This window comes from Saccoglossus kowalevskii, chromosome 12 (genome assembly GCF_978046115.1).
Source record: "Saccoglossus kowalevskii chromosome 12, keSacKowa6.1, whole genome shotgun sequence".
In the NCBI taxonomy this organism is placed as follows: domain Eukaryota; kingdom Metazoa; phylum Hemichordata; class Enteropneusta; family Harrimaniidae; genus Saccoglossus; species Saccoglossus kowalevskii.
Genome location: NC_140652.1, coordinates 26,752,336 through 26,762,093, shown reverse-complemented (window position 1 = coordinate 26,762,093; position 9,758 = coordinate 26,752,336). Strand labels below are relative to the sequence as shown.

Sequence of the window (9,758 nt, the reverse complement as noted above, 5' to 3'; positions counted from 1 at the left end):
ACAGATTGATGTTCGCGTAACTGGGAACTTCGTTCTCCATGTGATCCATAGTTTTGTTCTTAGACGAGGAGTCTAGGACGCGGTGTGTCCGAAAATGGAACACACTGTGTCATACCCTGTCTATATTATAGTTTCCTAAATATTTCTCTTTTATGGTGGAAATTAAGGAAACGAGAAATGTGCACGCGAGCGTGAAGCCGAAAACGGAATCGTTCCTTTTGAACAGTTGCCAACACGAGAAAATGGCCGGTGGTGGCCTGTTCAATACTTCTTACGACGTTAATTGAAAACTTACGGCTAGAAGGACACAATAAGTTTCAAATAGAAAATATATGCGAATGGTACAGTCAAATGGTACGGAAAATATAAGGTAGATTTAGATATTGTTATTCAAGGTAAATTTATTCTATTGTCATTATTCAAACAAATCGTCAACATTTAAATATTATCATTAATTCTGGCTTAAATGTTAAGAAACAACAAAATTAGCAGATTTAATATACTCAGAGTGCTATATTGTATTTTGAAACTACATAGGTTACAATTGCATACACTTTATTTTCTCAAAAACAGATTGATGCATCAGGTGGACAAAGATGCGCGAACATCCTAGGACAACAGTCAAATGATTGCCGTTTTTCAACGCTATAAAAAAATAAAAAAAATAGTGATAGCATACATAATCACAATATGGCGTAAACAACGAATATAATTTTCAGTTCTTTTCATAATATAAATAAGTGTCAATATATCCCTAGCAACATTATTATAATATGACTAATAACATTATGTTGTAAATAAATAAAATGCTGTTGTTAAGAAGTTGTTATGTCACTCACATTTTTAGTGTATATACATTCTTTGGTTTTCATAGTTTACTTTCAAGTAAAGTTTATGCATTAATGGCGCCCTATATTAGGTACGTTAATTATTGTCAGACATGGTTTTTCCATTATATATTTCAAAATTAGTTATGTGAATGAGATACATACTCTATTTACATACCTGTTACCATCAGGGTTTATAAAATTATTTAAAAAAAAGTTTTGAAACATGCAGTATGCTCCTCGAAATTCGGAATTTATGTTGTAAAATTAGGTAATTAACATTATGTAAAAGTCTTACGCATTCATACGCATGGAAGTAACGCTTACCTTCGTAAAACTCTAAGACTTGCAAAAGACTTATGGTCATCCAGTTGCCCATGTGGCTGTAGCACAAACATTGAAAAAAAATTAGTTATACAATGAACCCAACGTTCCGAAGTCTTGGCACTGTAAAAAAAGGTTGTAAGGTAGGGAGGCATGTTTTAAACAAAACAAAACAAACAATAATTAAGAGTCATGGGTACCCAAAATATAATCGCATCCTTTGTTCATGGTCATGGGTTATGAATTTATTCTCCAATTAGCATATATCGAATGTATCATTTACATCATTGATTATCCAGGAAATTACCAATGATTTTATAGACTACAATGTTGTCCTTATACATGGTGTTTCAAGACCATGGTTGTAAATCTATCCTCGCCTTGTTAATAAAAGAGTACGTTTATACAAACCGAATACATGTTAAAGTGGAAACGAGTTGAATATATGTCAAGACAAGCGTGAAGTCTTATGTTATACACTTAAAAATAAATAAAATATCGATGAGAATTTAAGGTATGTTCTGCTATTTAGAATGAGTTTAGTCTAAAAAAGATGATTGACAAGAGGTATTTCAAACAGCAAAAATTTATTTAAACAGTAAAATTGTCGCTACGATCTGTGTTTCATTCGTAACATTGGTTTTCTTATGCTGGTACACCAAGCCTTGATTTAACTACGCGGAATCAGAAGTGTATGACACCCTGGACCAATTATTTATAAGTAGATTTATCATGAACTCGTGTGTAAGTTTACATTAGTTTCGTACTCAATACTTGACTCAAGAATGCGATAAACTTAGTAACCAACTAAAAAACATATGTAGTGAACAAATAAATATGACGGTGAACGTCAGCACTAGCAGAATATTGTTATCCCGAGGAAGCGTGAATGGAGGAGAGAATATTCAGATGATTTGGGCGTCAAACTCTAATGTATAAAAGGAACCCTGGTGGATGAGTTGTTGTTAAGCCTAGACATTAAGACGTGGAAAATCGAGAAGCAGAGTGACGTAAATCAATAGCCAAAAACATCAAGCAGAACACGAAAGAAATGAGAAATCGGCGACCATTACGAGAAAATAAAAGCGTTTTCCACTGAAGCACATTGTCACAGGGTCATTTCTCAGTAACTTAACTTTAATTGTTGGAGTGTATATTTTTAGTTTTAATTAGGTTTAATTAGTTTGGCCAGAGATGGCGCTGTATTTGACACTTTAATGGGTGTGACTAACCCATCCGAAAATGAAACCTTCCTGAATAAATTAACTTGTCGCATGGCGTTACTGAGTATGTTTTTTAGGGCATTAACCATGGTTATTTGCGTTTAATTGATAATGTAATTGTTGCTTTAATTAGTTGTGGTCAAACTTGATTTACATTACAAATATTATTTTAGATTATTCTATATTAAATATTTCGTCGACCCACATATACTTGTGTTTCTTGAAGTGCGTCCATGTTTGTTGCGGATGTGCGTGTTCTATCCCAAAGTTCTACCCTGGCATTACTGTGTATGATCATATACCAATATCAATATATCTTTACATTATTTACATTGTGTATTTTGGGGTAAAGAACCCAACCACATGGTCGGTGACTGTACTTTATTTAGGCCATTGCATTTCTGTATGACGTTTGGCGATTCTACCACACCATAATACCTCACCGTATGATTTACCTTGTGACACACATACAGTGACCTTTAGAGCGGAATATTTTTCAGATAGTAGTGCTTGTTTTGCAAAGGAACATTAATCGACGTGACTGCACCGCTAGTGAGACATTTGTCATACCGGCGATTTGTAATGGAACAACGTATTGTAAGGATTGCGTTTCTATAAATGAAAGCAGGTAACAAGCCATCACCAATAGCTACTAGAGATCTGAAAATATGCTGTAAGAGAACAATGATTCAAGTCCCCAGCGCTCGAGCACTGAAAAGAAGAAATCGGGCTATAAACTACTACAGAAAAAAACTCGTGTTAGTTGCTACACTCTGATTGAACTTGGCATTCAGATGGAAGATATACCACCATCCACGTTATATATACAACGAATGTTGTGTCTAATACGGCTGTCCTCGTTTGAATAATTATCATTTATTTTGCATATTTTTTACTTGTACTGCAACTCAATTGGTTGTTAAAATATACATGTTAAGCGTGTTGTACCCTATACAATCTTGTCGTTCATTCTCTGTTTACGTTTTGTTTTGTTGCAAATATATGTTGCAAATATATGTTACAAATTGTTGTACAATAGCTTTCCACAATCAATTTTCAAAATACTAACCTTTGCACATGCTGGGTTCAGCAGAACCATACTTCCGAGAACCAGAGTAACAATGAAAAACGTGGCATTCATACTGAGCTTATCTGAATTGAAAGACAACATGATATATTATTTTTTTCATATCAATTACATACAATTTGTATAATTGGTATTAATCATAAATCGAATGATTTAAAAAAATATTTTTTAATTGTTATTACAAAATTAATAATTGAGCACACAAGTAATGACAACCATTGAAAACATTCCTGTTAATGCCCTGATATTGAAACAACAATGAAACTATGGATAAGAGATTATGCGTCTATGGTAAGATGTAAGGAAGAAGGGAAGCTGGACAAATTATCACGTCAGGAACCTCCTATACACCGGTATGAAGCTATAGGGATTCAGTATTGTTGTTATAAATCAACGACACAAGAGTTATACAAGTTTAGCTTAATTGAGTAGGTTTTTGGTGAAGTTAATTAATTACAAATAGAGGACTGGTTTGTATTGTTGAGTGATATTTTAAAGCTCTGGCATCGTAAATACATAATAATGGTGTATTTAACTTTTATTGACATTAACTCAAATACTTAGAAAATGTGACAGACTGAGGTACAATTCGAGGAAAGAATGATTGAACATGATAGAGCAGTTACAAGTAGAATGTTAATGAGAAGGTGACCTCTAAAAACAAAGTTGGAAAAGTAAAAAGTAAAGTTAGAAATAGTATAGGAAAATTTGCAAGTTCTAGAACACATAATAATCGGACTACAAAGTTTCCAAAAAAAAGAGTCTAATACAAAATAAAATAAAAAAGTGACAAGCACATTACGCTACACCGTCAAATGAAAAGAAAGCTACATTGCCTCCATGGTATACATGGAGTTATGTCAGGAGCTTCGAAAACAGTGAGCGAATCTTGTTCTACTTGTAGCAACTGTTATATAGCATTGTGAGTCATAATCATAGTGTATTGAACTTGATGTTTACCTCACACAAGCGCCAATTTAGATCATCTCTAGACAAGTAGTATTTAATCACACCCATATACCCAAATAAATTCTTTATTATTAAGGCCAGTCGTTTTCTACAAAACCCTTGATTTAATAGTGTTGACGAAAGAGGACAAAACAGTCTACATATGTACTACAGATAATGGCAAGTATAATTAGAGGAGAGATGTATATGCCATTGATAGGACTTTGAATCAGCAATAAAAATGAAGTCTTGCTATATTTTGTATCAAGTTTTCAGATAGCGTGTACATTTCTATAAAGGTTAAAATTGCAAAAACATCATTTGTTAATAAGGCCTTTATGGGCCAAACCGTAATTATTATTTTTGTTCAGTCGACTGCGTTTCATGAAGCGTGTCGCTTTTATAAAAATGATTTCTTTTAACAGAAATTTAACGAATACAATGCAAATTATTTGTTTATTATCTCAACAATGAGCTAGTTGAATCATGACAAATTGTAACTTACCACAGTGCGTGTTTGATATTCCTCAACAGTCGTTCAAAATGGTGGTAAAATTATTTGGAGCTCGGCATTTTCTAAATATATATATATATTTATCTTTCATTATTTGCATAAGTCCTGAGATCTACCAGCTAAAATGGAAATGAGGTCAGCAGCGGTGCTTCACATTTATCGAGTGATCCAGGTGTATATTATTTAGAAAAACATGCAATGTTATTTAAAAATAATGAATTTTCACACTGCCTCGTATTACATGGGGGGAAAAGATTTTGGCAAAATGAAGTGTCAGACGAAGCTGAACATATAATTACATCCCGGATCTCCTTTAAAAACTATACGAAGCAGTGAGGAATTCAGTGGTGTTGTTAAATTCAGTTAAAACAAGTTTGTTTTGATGTGAATGTACACTCGAATGGAGGTCTGATTTACATAATCCTGTGATATGGTAAAAGCTATGATATCATATTAACATCATAACGGTAATTTATAACTCACAATAAGTGATGTGATTATTTTAAATTTAATACCTCAAATACCTGAAAAATGTGGTACAACATGAAAAATAAATATTTGAATGTAGGATGTACAAAAACACAATCATAGTAAACTATAGAGAAAGTTTGAATTAACATAACAACCAGTAGATCTTATTACAAATATCGCATATGGAAGTACAAGTTCATGAACACAAGCACTACTAGAGACCAGGAAGTGTTTTTCACTGAGCCTAAATATAAAATTAATTTTAACTTCTCTCACTCAAACTGTTTTATTGCAGGAGACTAACGTAATCTTAGACCAGATTATTGATAAACATGCGAGTAGACTTGATAATAAAGGGCCTGCTAGAAGAACGATTTACAATTTGATGGATGCTTTAAAATTAGCTGACCTATATGGAAAACTTAACCCATCAAATTTTCGATTCACTTGGAGGCGCAGAAATTCAGGTTCCAGATTATCAATTTGGTTCCAGAACGTTTACTTAACGCGGTCAAAAACTGTAACATCGCACCAAGCATTCGTACTGGCCATAGCATGATCACCATAAGTTTTGAAAAACCCGATCCAGAAAGAGTGCCGGGATTTTGGAGTTAAATAACAGCCCAATAATCGATGAAGCTTATTTGGAAGAAAACAATGCTTTTATTTTGGTAGAATGTTTTCTTTTAAAATACAATGCTCCACAGACTTTTGAATATCTTCAGGTATTATTTTCAGCAAAATTAGGCAAAGGAATTTGTACATCAAAGAGAATAGTCTAACCAAGAAATTGGAAGAACACATCGATGAAACACTCGATAATGATATTTCAATAGAATATGAAAAGATTAAAAATGAACTAGGGATATTAGTTGCACAACAAACACAGTGGTCTATGATTCGATCACGAGTAAATTGGTACCAACATGAGGAAAATAATAACAAATACTTTCTCAGTTTAGAAAAAACAATTATAAAAAAAGTCCATTGACAAACAAGGGGGTTCGGATATCACAGATTCGGAAAAGATTTAAAAAGTGATATAAGAATTCCATGAACCCCTGAACTCCAAAACAATCCCTGAAAACAATGTAAATTGCCAATTTCTTGAAATATAGCATATTCCAGCTCTAAATCAAGAACAATCGCGTATTTGCGAAATGGAGATTACTAAAGATGAGCTACTTTAAGCACTTAAGAGCAGTCCAAATATGTATCTCTCTGTAACCCCCAAAACAAGCAGGGATTACTCTATTACCAAAGCCTGGGAAAGATGTACTACATATCATGAATTGGAGACCCATTTCACTACTAAATACTAATTATAAGTTGGCAAGCCATTGTATAACTGCTAGATTGAAAGACAAGTGATACCATTTATTATCCACGAAGATCAGTCTGCCTTCATTAAGGGCAGGCGTATTACAGATAACATTCGTTTCATAAGTGAAATAATTGAATGGTGTGAAGTAACTGGAAGCAAGGGAGCACTGTTATTTTTAGAGTATTTCCATATTGCCAGGCAACTGAAGATGAAAAACAGTACCGCCATAGTTCTACAACAGACTCGCGAAAAATTTGCCCAGAGGTCGCACACCTCAACAATTGTCTGAATTATATAATACCTTGCTTGGAGCATCCTACTAAGTGCTTCATACATAGAGTAGAGTATAGCCACTAGTTTTTTTTTTCAAATCAGGCTATTGCATGTGTAGACTGAGCAGGTATCGTTTGATTTTTTGTTTCCAGAAATATATCAGGAGAATTTATATCAGTAACTACATTCACCTGTTGAATCATCTGTGTAAATATTTTGAGAGGCATTAAAGCCAGGAACTTAAACTCGATATTTCGGTGTATGTGTATTAATTTCCAGTACTATTGTATTGTCTACCCCATTCTAGCAGTGAAAGAACCTCTGTTCAGTGTGATTTCTGTGGAATGCCCTCTCAATTGCAATAAGCAGGCCTTACACTGTGACACTAGGCAAAAATAGGTCGCGTACAATAGAATAGTCAGACACGTTTAATTGCCAGTGATATATGTCTTGATAGATGAATCTATGTTTGTTGAATTCTAATGTTTCAGGTTAGCTAACCAAGGAAATATTGTTATTGGTGTGGAATTCTACAAACTTGGCATTCTACAGCTTTTTGAAATACATAACAAGATCTTTGGATAATTTGGTAAATGGACTTTTTCAGGTAAACATTATAATTTTTGAGTAGACAAATTATAATAATCTTAAATACACAACAGCTTTGGGAAACATATAGTTAAAATAATTTGGTTTCATCGAGAGGTGTGCCCCCAAAATATTGGAAAACATACAAAACATTTTATAATTATTGTTTTTAAACACAAATAAGGTCTTTATTACAATCAAAGGCCTGCGGCCTAAAATACATAAACTATAAATAAAATATAAAGTAACAAAAACAGTAATGTCACACACTGTGTTTATAAATTTCATAACGTAATTTAAGTGAATGAAAAGGAAAGGCTGCAAGAGATTTTAATTCATTTCTGTCTTCAGACAATAACAACGTTAAAAACTTCTCATATATCTTGTAATTATTCTATTGTCCAATTGCATTTGTTGTCCATTTTGAGGCATGCAATCTTTCTTTTTGACTAAAGCAACAATTACAGCAATAATAAAACTTATTGCCGCCTTATTTTTTGTCTAAAACAGCTCCATCTTTTTTGTGCATCGTACCTGCTTGTTTCTAGTTAATCAATATCAGTTGCAAATTATTTACATCTTTTCATTCAGAACAAAGAAGGCAACATCGTGATCTATAATTGTAATTTGTTTGATTTGTAAAGTAAGTGACCATTTTAGTATCTGCAAAACGTGATCCAAATTACCTCATATAACTACATAGGTTCACGCTTAGTTATCCAATAAAAGTATGTTTTACTCAGAATGTATTTGTTTAGAATTAGGTAACGAGTCCAAATAGTAGACATTAATATTATTTATCAAATATATTTATGCATATATAGTGATATGTCGTGCAATGGGCATTCATTATCGGACATAAACACGAGTATGCACCAACACAGTGAATGTGGTTAAACCCTGTGGCGCGTCTTATTTTCAGTAACAACGCTCTTTTTCTCTGCAAATACCAGATTGGAAACACATATTGTAGTATTATAAAAGCTACAAGCATAAACAGACGTTTTCTATGTACAACTTATATTTCTGTTCGAGGACAGGAACGTTTAAAAGTACAAAATCTTTTTACAGAACAATATTTGTGAAATCTCACCTCTAGGTTCCAGGTTGTGGTAAACATAGATTCACACGTTTTGAATCACATTAGAATATTTGGGTGGGAAAATTTAAGAACCAACATCAAAGTAGAATATTCTATTTATAATACGAGACAGTTGTTTATTTTATGGGATTTTCATTTAGTCGGCATGAATAATATAATATATGTGATCTGTATTCTTTTAGCAACAACTCGAATAACGTGCAACAATTGTGTAAGAATATATACATCTACCTAATATATACCGATTTGACAATGTTACAACCTTTTTTAAAATGTTGGTTTAACCGACCGGAGCCATTCAGCGTACATATACATCGCGTGTCTATTAACAACGTTGTTTCCATATTGCTAGGCAACTGAAAATGAAAAACAATACCGCCATAGTTCTACAACAGACTCGAGAAAATACCTCAACAATTGTCTGAATTGTATAGCGATAATACCTTGCTTGGAGCATCCTACTAAGTGCTTTATACATAGAGTAGAGTATAGCCATTAGTTTTTTTTCAAATCAGTCTATTGAATGTGCAGACTGATCAGATATTGTTTGATTTTTTGTTTCCAGAAATATATGTGACATATTTTTAATTTTTAGGGATAATCTGCACTGGCTCGGAAGGTTGTAAATGATTAGCTAGTTTGAATTTGCATAACAATACTGACAATGAACGTGCATTCAACGCCACAAGTTTTTTTGTTTTTTTTAGCCAATCAGAATTCATCTTCCGAGCCAGTGCAGATCAGCCGAATTTTTAGTGTACGCGATAGACTGAATTACATGAATTATGCCCAAGATCTGTGTATGTCACTAATTTTTAACGCTTCTGATTTTGTTTGCGAAGGTTTTGTTTTTCAATATTTTCAGCTGTTATCTGCTAATGACAAAAATATTGAATTACAAATAAAGACCAATCGTCACATACTGCACAGATAGCTGGCAACCTGACGTATGGTTGTCTCCCGGGGTGGGAAGTATGTGTGTAGAAGGATGTGGGTATTCGCCGCTGTTTTGACCTTCATTTTCAAGGTCGAGTCGATCGTATTCGCGCACAATTTTTAGCTGAATTTTGTTCATTT

The 9,758-nt window shown here is 33.3% G+C and overlaps 1 long non-coding RNA gene across 1 annotated transcript; it reads right to left on the bottom strand.

Moving 5' to 3' along the window:
* Nucleotides 1-516: 516 nt before the first annotated feature.
* LOC144353836 (uncharacterized) lies at nucleotides 517-4,988 on the bottom strand. The gene is made up of 4 exons (XR_013420879.1): nucleotides 4,915-4,988; nucleotides 3,444-3,526; nucleotides 1,155-1,210; nucleotides 517-645 (listed from the first exon to the last, which is right to left on the bottom strand). It is a non-coding gene; the product is annotated as an uncharacterized LOC144353836 (long non-coding RNA).
* Between the last annotated feature and the right edge of the window lie 4,770 nt (nucleotides 4,989-9,758).